Source organism: Pinus tabuliformis, chromosome 8 (assembly GCF_031772625.1).
Source record: "Pinus tabuliformis cultivar Carrire ecotype Pingquan chromosome 8, CPIR1, whole genome shotgun sequence".
Classification (NCBI taxonomy): Eukaryota; Viridiplantae; Streptophyta; class Pinopsida; order Pinales; family Pinaceae; genus Pinus; species Pinus tabuliformis.
The window spans coordinates 420,368,727-420,382,286 of NC_142294.1; the positions used below are offsets into that span (position 1 = coordinate 420,368,727).

Consider the following 13,560-nt stretch of genomic DNA (forward strand, 5'->3'; position numbering starts at 1 on the left):
GCTCACTTGATTGATTTCTATATCATTCATTTTGTTTGCTTAATACCTAGCATAAACTCAGTAATTTTGTTTCTGTTTTGATTTTTGCATTGAAATAAAGTTGTAGAAGATAAGAGTGGTAGTCCTTCTCATCTTCTGAATTCAAGTACATTTCATTTCCAAGTTGATAAATTAGGATTTTCTTTATGTCATTTCATACTTCCATAACTAGCTTTGTTTAGTTGCAGCATAAAAATCCAAAAACAATTGATAGGTTGAAAAGAAGACTAACATTACATATTCATTCAAAAGAGTTAAAATCATTATCCAATCATTCTAGAAACTCAATTCAATTAGGATAACATTTAGGATAATCAATTAGCAATAAAATCTTAGAAATAACATCCTAGTATAGATAATAACATCATCTCAACATTAATTCTATAGTTTGACATTAACTTAGATAACAATAACATAATCACCTTAACGACATAAAGGACTTCTAGCACATATAATGCACTTGCACTTCATCAATTTACCTGCCCTGGTCGATAATTTATGCTTACAATTTAAGAACATTAAATTGACTAAACAAAGACACCTTTATAATTTTCCTATCACGATACTGCATCTTTCATCGATCTTTCATTGTCATGTTGATCCTGTGGACCTGGTAGCTTCACCTTTAGATGTTGAAAATGCAACAACTACCTCTCTTTCCCTTAAGGAATAACTAGTGGAGGGAGGCAAGAGGCACAACTCATAATATTTGCCTCAAATACTTAAATTTCTCTCTAGGAAGTGGCTTAGTCAACATATTAGAAACTTTCTCTTTGATAGGAACATACACCAACTTCACAATATGGGCTGCAACTTGGTCTCTCAAGAAATCATACTTGATGGGGGTATGCTTTGTTTTGGAGTGAAAAACTAGATTCTTTGACATGTTGATTTCACTTATGTTGTCACAAATAATGGGAATAGGATGATCATAGAACTCTTGTACATTGTGCAAGGTTTGCTTCATCCATAGTAGTTGAGTGCAACAAGAAGTTGTTGTAATATATTTTGCTTCAGCTGTAGATAAGGAAATGGAAGCTTGCTTCTTGCTCAACCAGGAAACTAGACCTTCTCCAAGAAATAAAGCACCACCAATTCTCTTTAAATCATCTACGCCACCTTCCCAATCAACATCGGTATAAACAATAAATGAAAATTATTTACTTCTAGGATACCATAGTCCAAAGTTGATTGTTGCTCTTAGATATATGATAATTCTCTTGGCTACTAATAAATGGATTTGTCTGGGAGCTTCTTGAAATATTCCAACTATAGCAATGACCTACATGATGTTTAGTCTTGAAGTTTTCAAATATAAGAGGATGCCAATGATGGATCTATATAAAGTCTGGTCCACTGCTAGAGATTCATCCATCTTGCTAAGATTGTAACCTGGCACCATTGGAGTGCTCGCTAAAGTGAATTCTTCCATGCCAAATTTCTTCATCACTTATTTAATATACTTTTCTTGAGAGATGAATATTCCTTTTGGGATTTGTGCAATCAGCAATCCAAGAAATTAGAAAATCTCTCCAAGCATGGACATCTCGAATTGAACCTTCATATCAGTTGCAAATTCATTGGTTAGCAAATATAAATCATTAGAGAAGATGATATCATCAATATATATGACCACCAAAATAAGTTTTCCATCCTTTTCTTTGACATATAAGTTTCTATTTGTTGCACCTATTTTAAATCCACACTTGACTAGGTAACTATCTAGCTTTGAATATCAAGCCCTAGGGGCTTGCTTGAAACCATACAAGGCCTTCTTGAGTCTGCAAACATAATTTGGTTTCTTTTTCGGCTTAAAACCTTATGGTTTCTCTATGTAAACTTCCTCCTGTATCTCTCCATTCAGAAAAAGAGATTCGACATCCATTTGATAGATTTTGAATTTCTTAAAGCAAGTAAATGCCAAAAACATTCTTATTGCTTCTAATCTAACAACAGGAGAAAAGGTTTCATCAAAATCCAAGTCTTCTATTTGAGCATAGCCTTTGCATACCAATATAGCCTTGTTTCTTACCACTTCTCCATGATCATTTAATTTATTCCTAAAAACCCACTTTGTGCCAATGACATTCTTATTAGTAGGTCTTGGAACAAGTTCCCAAGTCTGATTTTTATCTATTTGGTCCAATTATTCATTCATTTCCTTTAACCAATGTTGATCTTGATTGGCTTGAACAACATCCTTTGGATCCTTCATGGAAAATAGGGAAACATGTGGTTGCGTAGGGAGATTCAATAGTTTCCCTCTTATTTGCACTCTAGTGTTTAATTCACCAACATTCTAATCAGTTGGGTGGTGTTTTTGTCCATAACTTGGGATATCTTTGGCTTGAGGACTAGAGGTATATTCATCACTCTCTTCTACAACTTCCTCATCATCGTCCTCACTAATGCTCACTAGTTCATCAATGTTGGTATTTGCAGCTTGTTTCTCTTCTTGATCATCAACCTTTACATCGATGTAGTCAATAATCCTCTTGGTTATTTTATTGTAGAATATGTATCCCTTTCTATTATGTGAGTATCCTAGAAAAATACCTTCATATGCTCTTGCATCAAATTTTCCAAGTTTCTCGAAATTTATCTTGATGTAGCATTTGCTACCAAAAACTATAAAGTGTTTGAATGTTGTAGGTCTGCCATGCAATAGAGAATAGGTATTTTTGTCACTATTTGGTTTAAAATGAGTTTTTATTAGGATAACTACTACTATGTGAATATATTGTACCCAAAAATTCTGATGAGCATTCCTTTTGTTCATCATGGCTCTAGCTAATTGTTGCACCGATCTATTTGCTCTTTCTACTACACCATTTTGCTAATGAGTCTCTGCTATTGTAAATTGTCTTTTGATACCGTTCTCTTACAAAATTCATCAAATGATTTTGAAGTGAACTCACCTCCATTTCCTAACCATATGCTTTTGATTTTTCATCTAGTTTTGTTCTCATCCATGCCCTTGAACTCTTTTAACTTCTCAAAAGCTTAAAATTTCTCTCTAAGGAAGGAAACCCACATCATTCTACTGAAATCATTGATTATTAGCATAAAATATAATTTACCTCTAGGTCATTGTGTTATGGATGGTGCACATAGATCCATGTGTACCAGCTAAAATGGCTTTGATGGTGAGTTCTCCTTTTCCTTGAATGGAACTCAAGCTTTCTTTCCCAATTGGAAAGATTTACAAATTGTATTTTCTAGTTTTGAAAGCATGGGGAATCCTTGAAAACAATTTTCTTCGCTAAGCTTGACTATCAAACTTCATATGTCTAAGTAGTTTATGCCATAACCAACTCTCAAGGATCTCTTTCAAGCAACACTTATCTATCTTATCTTTGAGCATATAGACATTAGTATCTGTTCTTACAACTTCAACACATTCCTTACCTGTGCTTGTAGACTTGATTTGATAGTTTTTGGATTTAAAGATCACATCATAGCCTTGATCAGACATCTGAGATACACTAAGAATATTATGCTTTAACCCATCAACATATAAAACATTCTTGGATTTACCTTTTCCATTTGCTAAACTGACCATTCCTTTTGCAATTATTTTTCCTGGAGCATTGTTTCCAAAAGTCACATTACCTTTGTCAATTAGTTTCAAAGTTAGAAACTTCCTTCTGTCTCCTAACATGTGCCTAGAACAACCACTGTCCACATACCAATGGCTCCCTTCATTCTATGCATACAACGAAATATCACATTGCTTTTATTTCTCCTTTTCTTTTTAGAACTTGGGTTTTTTCTCAATTTGCTCAATTACTGGCTCTGTCTTCTTCTCCTTTAGCCTTCAATTGACTGCTACATGCACAAAATTTTTACATTTAAAATATTGCACTAGATAATTCAGAGGAGAAAAAGAATTATTGCACCTGGGTCTACTTTTTCTCTGTTGAAATATTCTTCTAGATATGAACTTCTTGTAGGAAATATTGACTCTACAATTTGTTGCTATGTGACCATAATTTGTGCGTGTGAAACATTATTAAGGGAAAATATCACTCTACTTGGAAGGTTGTATTCTATACTGGACTAAATTCTGGGCTATTCAATTTTCATGGCGAGTGTTCTTTTTTTGTTGGTGCTAATTTTTCTTTGGCTGAGTAATTGTCTTTCGCTCTTGTGTAGTCCCTTATAGAACAAAGGTAATTACCTTTTTACCTTTTAATTCAGCTTCTACACTGAACTCAGCATCAAATACAAGACCACTACATTCTTTATATGCAAGGTGAGATTCTCATATTTCATTAAAATCGTCAGTCCCTTTTCCAAATTTTTGGTTGAAACTAAGCCATGTTTTAGCCTTCTCAACCTCCTTGTTCAAAAACATGATTTCTCGTTCGAGTCCCTCACATGCTTGATTCTTTTCATTCAACTTTTTTTCAGAGGATCATGAGTCTTCTTACCTCCTTCTATTTGAAAGGGCAAGTACTCAACAACCTCAACCTTTTCTTTTATCAAATATTTCTTCTACATTTTGTTTTTCTTTCTCAGACTCTCTGTTTCCTCAATTGCACTTACCAGTTCTCCTTCAAGATCAACTTCTCTCTCTTAATCATTGTAATTAATAACCTCAACTTTTATATTTTCTATGGCCATCAACATAAATTCATTAGGGATCTCATCATCTCTATCCTCATCTGAGGATTGGCTAGGTTCACTTTTCGAGGAGCTCTCCTCTTAGACATGAAAACCTCTCTTCTTAGCCTTCTTTCTATCCTTCTGAAATTTCTTAAATTTACTTTAGGATTATAGTATTTATTCTTCTTTTCATGACACTTAGAAGAAAAATGGCCAACTTTTCCACAAGTAAAACACTAAAAGGATAGCTTACCTTTATAATTTCCTAATCCTCGCTTGTGCTTCCAAATGAAGTTGACCTCTTATTCATATGATTCTCGACATGAGTCATCATGCTCATCCTTGCACTTCATTTCTTATTTGAAGGTTGATTCTTTGGTTATATGCTTATCTTACGAAATTGCCATCTCATAGGAAGTTAGTCTACCAAGAAGTTGATATAGAGTGAGAGTGCTCAGATTGGTCATTTCTTCAATGGTTGACACCTTAGGATTAAGCCTTTAAGGAAGAGATCTTAACACCTTTTAGACTACAACAACTTTATCTAGCTTCTTATCAAGTCGTCTTCTGATATTCACAACCTCACCAACTGTTAAAAAGAACTTTGCAATATCTTCATCATAATGCATGATTAGAGACTCAAACTGCATTCCAAAACCTTGAAGTTTAGCTTTCTTTACCTTGTTATCTCCTTCATAGCAGCTGCTCATCTTATCCCAAATGGCTTTGGCAGATGTGCAGTCCATTACCTTGACAAGTTCTGATTCAGGTAGGCCATCAAGCAGAGCATTCATTGCCTTAACATTGCATGTGAATTCCATCTTCTAGTCCTTGGTAATGACTTCTATAGGATTTTGATATTATTCTTCCACAAAATCCCACAAATTAGCTCCAAGTGATTGAATTTAGGTCTTCATCCTCACCTTCCAAAACAAATAGTTTGTTCCATTGAACATAGTTTACCAATCGGTATAACTTCCTTCCTAGTTTTCCATGGTCCTTGATCTTTCTTCGAGTTGTTAAATTGATCTGAAGTAACCTACTCTGATACCAATTATTGGAAACCAGGACAATATTAGGAGGGAAGGTGAATCAATATTTTAGGAATTTTAACAATTAACAACTTTCTTTTACTTTGTGCAAGAATATTGAAACACCATTAAATACTTTAGTAATTCATAAGCATAATAGGAATCAACTATCTTATTGGGACACACACATAATAAGTAATTTTTCATAACTTATGTTCAATTCATTTGTAAGGAAAGCCACAATTTTTTGTTACAATTATATCGTTACAACCAAAAGGAAGCTACAACTCCCTAATTTACTAGCTACAACTAAATGCAGCTACAACCCCTAATATTTTCCAACACCCACTAGAAGGAGCACCAACCCCTAATTTTGATAGTCCTTGTTCATCTTTCATACTAGAAATAATGAATGACTTATCTACTTTAAAAAATAATTAAATTCCTCAATCACCAATGCCTTCAACAATCTCTTATCACTGAGAACACCAACTGCTTCACCACAACTCACTCATATAACTCACTTTTCTGTATAAAAAAAAATCTTGTCCTTAACCTACCTGCTCAAGCCTGCTTATATATAATTTTTGGCTTCTTTTTCTTTTGATTATTGCATGCATTCTTATTTTTTTCCTTTGTTAAGTTCATTTTAGTCTTCTGATTATGTTCACCAAATTCTTAGCCTTCAACAATCGTTTTCTGCAAATTGAACTGAGTTTATCTACATATTTTAGTGATTCCACCTTTTTGACAAGTTTTAGCAGGGCTTCGCTATTTTTATCTATAATTGGCTTCAACTTAACTACCAAATTTTCTCCCAAGCTGATAGTTATACCAGTTTTGGCCTTTAACACCTTTTCTTAGGTCCGTTGCCTATTTTCCTGCCATAATACCAATTCTCTACAACCACAACTTAGTCTTTTAGGCACTAAGTCCTTTTGAGCCTTTTGCATGCCAAATATCTTTGTTAAAGGCTCTATGCCATTGGCCAGAGTTCCACAAGAAACAACCAAGAGCTAGTTCTTAGCAGCTCTAAGAGCCTCTGCGACTTTTACAACCTCAACTCACTTGGTTCTATAAGAGTTGCATAGGACCTTGTGCGGATGCTTAACCCATATCTCTCTCTCTCTATTATGGTGCTTTGTTTGTGTGCCCCTTTATTCACCCATTGGGGTCATGCCATCGAGTTGACATGTATTATGGAGATCACCTAACCTCATCCTCATTCGTTGTTGCTCTATTGTCAATACTGACATGTCCTAGCATCCACTGTCTAACTCTTTCACTGCATGCCTCTTTAAGTCTTCTGGTTTCTATCCACCAAGATGACATCATGATGATGTCACCTATCCTACATGTCAACCTAGGATAGGTAACATGTGTCACTCAAAAATGGGCCTTTTGGGTGCCCAAAACTACCAAATATGACTGCCACATGTGCACTTCCAATTGGACCATTTCATGTTGACGTCGTCATCCATGTCATCTCCAAGAGCCAATAATATGCTTCCGTGTGTCTTGCTGGAGGAGAAAGAAAGGGTGCTTGAGACCTTTTTTGTTCTTCAATTTCCTTTATTAATTAGAAAACCACCAAGTTTAATAAATTTTTCCCTTAACACTACTCCTATGTCGTTTGTGGTTATTAGTAGGAGTGATCTAGGATAGGTTCTCCATTGTTGATCTACACTATTGGCAGTATGGGAAACGACCTCCCGCAACCTCTAATACCTTGGTCTGTGGTGCTTTCAGAATGTTGTGCATGTCCTGGTGCTTACCTCCCGATGCTTAGTCATGTGCTCTACAAACAAACTTTCGACCAATCCTTTCTGGGCTCGCCCTCAATGGGCTGAGCTATCAGAGTGGGGACCTCTGGCTAACTCCCATTGGACAATGTTATGCTTCGGTGTCCTAGCACCTATATCTTGGTCCATTCATTTTGTGCACCAAAAGGGTTGTGACGGGGTGAACCCGCTAGGATATCACTATTGAGCCATGATGTCATATGGGCTTCGCCTGCGGCCAATGAAAACTCTTCTTGCTACTACTTTGCCCATAGCTTCGCATAGAGGCTCCACCAACATTTCTGTTGTGTTTGGAACTCAAGCCAACTTTGGCTATGTTCCAAAGGCTCATGTAAACATATTTTAACTATGCTATCATGGAATTAAGGTCACAAAACGTTGACCGCATCTATTTTTCAATCCAGGAGGTCATTTTTAAAATTCTGCATACCACTGAAAATATATTTTAGAGATATATCCATCTAAGTGGGTTTCACCTACTTTTGAGATGGTATGCTTCTCCAAAATTGACTCTAAAGTCTCTGGACCATTATGATGCCATGTTGCTCATTAAGTATGCTTCCTAAGACCTTGCTTGATGCTTATGCCACTAATGACCACTTTTTTTCATTAATGACAACATATCTTAACAAATGGATTTCCCAACCCTGACATGAAAAGTGATGGAGAGTCATGTTCAAGAGCGACATACTACCTTTACAAAATACCACATCGAAATGCTCCTTTCCCATTTCCCACCACCTTTACTAGAAAGTACCTCATTATTTTTACACAACCTTTAGAAGGATAACATATGATAGTTGTCATATAAGCTCATACTTCGAAGTATTTTTAATGAACCCTGGGAAGGAGTTTTTTGGCCCCATCATGATTGACGAGTCCTACACTATTTACATTTTACGAGTCCAGGAAAGGGGTAACTCGACTTCTTTTTCACATTTAGAGAGTTTTAAAAAGAAATGAAAAGGAAATTTCATAAGGTTGGATTTCGTAAATTTAGTATGTTGAGTCCGAAAAGGTGTAAAATAATATAAGGGAGAACTCTTTTGACCATGGTTCATCAAAGTATACATTTTTTGTAACTAGAATACGTAGTCCATAAAAGGGGTAAACTTATACTAGATATATGTTTCTTCATATACTCTTACAAGCATGAAAGAAACAAGTGTACTGGGCAATATTTTTATGTTTTGAGAGTCTAGAAAGAGCTTAAAAAAGACTCTAGGAGGTCACTTTTTCATTCAGTTTTAACAAGCCCAAAAAAGTGCTGAAAGTGTACTCTTGACATTACATTATATTTCAACATTTTGACCTCTTTACTACATAGTGAAACCAAAAAATCATCAAATCTATTCGAAAAAATGATAAAAGGGTTCAATTTTTACAATTTTAGGAAAAAATAGGTAAAAATAGTAATTAAAATTAATTTGATTTTCTATAAAAACAAAAAAATTCATTTCGTTTTAACCATTTCATTTTTACCAATTTCACAGCTCAAAAATTCATTTTTACCTCCAAATTTCTAGAGTAGATTGCAACCAATCTAGTCAACAAATTTTTGTGTCATTACTTCAAGTAATAAATCTATCCTTTCTCTTCACTTTTACGGTTCAATTTTTTTACTTTAATGGTGAAAATCCTAATTTTTAGCTTGTTAAGAAACCAATGTTGCATTGAAGGATCATCCTGGGTTTCCTGATTGGACTTGTAATGACCGTGTGTTCGAAGATGAAAAGCGCAACGACATCACCGTATTAAAAAAATAGGAGCAATGACAGAGAAACACATCAACAATTTAAATTTTCTCATGGAATTAACTGAAAATTTGATTTCTTTGTGATCTAGTATTTTCCTCTTTTAATTTTAACAGGGTTTGCATTCACCATGGCGATTGAATGGAGAGATAGAGAGCATGAAACCGATGATCTCATAGTAGCAAATAACCCAAATACAATGTTGGCCCTACAATGGTGTGGTTTGGCCAAATTCTTCTTAACCCCTGGTATGAGAGCTCAACCAGAGCTCTTAGAGTTCTTGGTAAGGGCATGGGATGCCAATGAACAATGCTTTCACATTGGTTCCCATTCCCTTGCAATTGAAGTAGAAGACATCTACTTTTAACTAGATTGTCCAAGAGACAGGCTAAGATTCAACTTACTAGCCATCATGGAGGTAGTGAAGCCACCGATTATTACATTTCTCGATATTCCATTCAAGGATCTTGTAAATCAAGTAGTGGAAAAGTTGAGATCAAAGATGTAGTATAACATTCTTTGAAAACCATCTTGTTTACTATGTCTCAAGTGGTTGGGAGTGCAACTCCTCATGTAGCTTCAAAATCTCAGATGCAGTATGATATTGAGTGTATGGAGCCAAAAGTATTTAACTAGTGTGAGGCACTACTAAGTAAAATGAAAGAGCATCTAATGAAGTGAAAAACAAAAAGGTTGAAGAAATTTGGGTATGGCTCTATATTTTTTATTTGTAGAATATGTACCACTATTCCAGTAGAAAAAGGTAGATGTAGATATTCCTCAACCTAGAGATCTATCCATGAGGAGGTGGGTTTACCTAATGGCCCACCACGGTAGCGCGCAACTGATGTTATTCACTCCTTTATTTGGGTAGATTTGTTGACATATTGTTATGATCGAAGACTATCCCTATGTAGGGACTACCTTTAGAGGAGATCCAAATGCTATTCTTCCACCAGGAATGTAGTGGGATGAGTAAGGTAGAAAAGTTTGTTTTGTTCTTTGAATATTTTTTATTTTTTTCTAAGTGTATCAAGACTAACATTCGACTATATGCAGACATTAAAATTGTAAGACCAGTTGAGATGCCCCCTACTCATAGGCAAGGCCAACAAGAGGTCAATATTAGAGAACTTAACTTAGAGGCTACTAAGACACTAGCACACTCTGGGATTGACGATATTCCACTTCGCTACTAGAGGAACACTATGGGAGTGCCTCCACAATTACATCGATTATTTGGACATGTTATCAGAGTTGTAGTCTGTTATCATGAGCACCAATGAGCCTAGGTTTTAGGCTGATTTTTTATGGTTTTATGTCATCGACATAATAAAGGCATGAGATCCTCATGTGTCTTGAAAACAATTTTGATGTATAAAATATTTTGCAAACTTATATATATGGACTTATCTATCTTTATCTGAGCTATTTATAGTGTATGATTTCTATGGTTTTTATAAATGTCGCAAATGTCTATCTAAAACATGATTTTCTAATGTACTTGTCAATGTATTGAAATGCCTTGGAATGTTTTGGTATTCCATATGATCAACATTTCTTTCCAAGAGACAGACTCTTAAAAACATCAATGAACTTCTGATAGGATAAATCCTACATAGTTGATGATTTGAGAGTCCATTCTAACAACCAACCTACAAATACCAAAAGTGATGGCATCAGATAATAGCTCAATTACCGTGCTATATTATGTTATGTTGCTATTAGAATGACCCAAACATATCCCCTGTAAACTTAATAAATCATCATCAGGCGTGAAAATTTCCCAAGCAATAGATGATACATTCTGAGTACTATGATAAGCACCATTAGTAAAGCTGATATAAGGTGAAGAACATGACGACATATGCAAACCAAGTGCAACCCTAGTTAAGAAATAGAGATAAAAAATCATTTGTAAAAGAACACGCAACACACCACAAACTAAAAATGCAATATGTAAAAAGTACCCATGCAGGAATTTAGGCATAGTACTTTTTCAGAGAAAGCCCATTTATGGGCTTGGATAGATGCGAAGCCAACCATAGTTAATCAGATCATAGGCACCTTTTGAAAATGTATGCTTTATAGTATAATGACCTTGCCCACATGGGCTTGATCTAGTTCCTAGCTTGTCATGTTCTTGATCATAAAGTAGGACCAAGTCACCTTTTGAAAACACACGAAGACTAACGCTTTTTTCAAATTGTTCTTTAATACGTTTTTTATGAGCCTCGCTAGCCAAAGTGGCATCATGACGAGTCTCATATATATGTGCCAAATATAAGAAAACACTCTTCCTATTTCGAAGTAACAGTGAGAAATTTGATAGCTAGCTTAAGTGACGAGATCTCACATTCATTAAGTAACACTGCTTCTAGGCCATAAACAAGTTGAAAGGGTGTAAAAATAGTTGTAGCCTTTGTTAAGGTACATTATGCCCATAACGCCGACAAGATCACAATATGCCAACTCTTCTTGTTAATTCATATCATCCATTGAAGAATAATGGTTAAAACTTGGTTCATGACTTCTACTTGGCCATTAGCCTATGGATAATAGGGATTGGAGCTATTGTTACATAGACCAAACTTGGCAGCAATCTTGGACATCATAAAATTTTGAAAGTGCGTGCCATGGTCAGTGACAATGGCTTGTGGTATGTTGAACCTAGTAATAACATGGTTGAATACAAATAGGGTAGCAATTTCACCATCTTCATTATATGTAGGCATCACCTTGGCCCATTTTGAAAAATAATCCACCGCAAGGATAATATACCCATGCCCCCCGGTCAAGTGAGGGTTACATGTAATGAAATTGAATCCCCATTTGGAAAAGGGACTGATGGAAGCTACTAGATGAAGAGGAGTAGGAGTATCATGCATTTTTCTGTTGTATATTTTAGATGCATGCCATTTATGGACCATAAGAATATAGTTTTTAAACATAGAATTCCATAAATATCCAATACACAATATTTTTTGGGCAATGGCATACCCCGACATATGTATGCCACATGTTGTAGAGTGACATCCATTCAAATATTTTTCGACTTCCAAATAAGGTAAACATTGATGAAAAATTGAATCAACACCATGAAGATAAATTTTATTGCCAACAATATTGTATTGTTGGGATTGGTACTAAATATGACAATGTTTAGTATGAGACAATTCATGCCTAAAAGTTTGATTTTGGAGATAAACAATAATATCTCCATACCAAGGATCTAGCGAATTGATAAGAAAAAGAGGTTCATAGGGAATATAATCCTCTACCATAGATTTTGTTTCAGCATTGGGAAGGTCACATATAAGTGAAACAAACAAAAGTAATTTCTTTGATTTGGATTTGACAAATTCCAAATCAAATTCTTGTAGAATAAAGATCCATTTGGAATACTCCCCCCCAAGCAATTGTCATGTGAGAATGTAAATCATGGGGTTACAATAAAAAACCATTGTGGATATTCATAACAGTATATAGCGATGAAATCTCTGGACAAATTAAACGACTGCTAAGGCTAATGTTTTCACATGCAAGTACTTCATTTTGGAAGTGGTAAGGTTCTTACTCAAATAGTAAATCACATGTTCATTGTGTGAATCATTCTCTTGAACTAGTACCATAACAATAGTATTGTTAGATGAAACTAATTATAAAAAATAATTCCAATGATAATCATGGGGGTGTAACAAAGGTGTGTGAGTCAACATGTCCTTCAAAGCATTGAAATATTTTTGGGCTATATCATCCCAAAGAAAGTGAACCCCTTTTTTCAACGATTGGGGTAAATCCTTTAGTAAGTTCAACATAATTAGGAAAAAAGCAATATAAAAAAGTTTCCTTCCCTTGCAAACTTTGGAGTTGATGTATGTTAGAAGGAGCAGGTAAATTAAGTATGGCCTGAACCTTGTACAGATCAATGCAGATCCCTTCCTTGGATTCATTCAAGCCTAAGAGTCGACCATATTTCACACAAAAAACACATTTGTGTGGGTTCAAGTAGATATTGTAATGCATGCATCGTATAAATATGGCTTGCATATGCATAAGATGACCATTACATTTCTTAGAGTGAGTAGGAAAGTCATCAAGATAAGGTTGAAAAATATGTTTGATGTCATGAAAGGAAGGCATAGGACATTTCTATTTGGAAAGTTGTGCTAGTGTTTTTAAGACCAAAATGAAGCTTTTGATAGGAAAAAGTTCCCCACAGGAAGATAAAAGCAGTTTTATTTTGCTAAGAAGGGAATATTTTTATTTAATTATATCCATAAAAACCATCCATAAACGGAAATATTTCAATCTCAGCACAATCAT

The 13,560-nt window shown here is 35.0% G+C and overlaps 1 pseudogene; it reads right to left on the reverse strand.

Annotated features, from left to right (window-relative positions):
* Nucleotides 1-5,441, reverse strand: part of LOC149235849 (suppressor of mec-8 and unc-52 protein homolog 2 pseudogene) — a 51,455-nt pseudogene extending 46,014 nt beyond the window's left edge.
* Nucleotides 5,442-13,560: the final 8,119 nt, after the last annotated feature.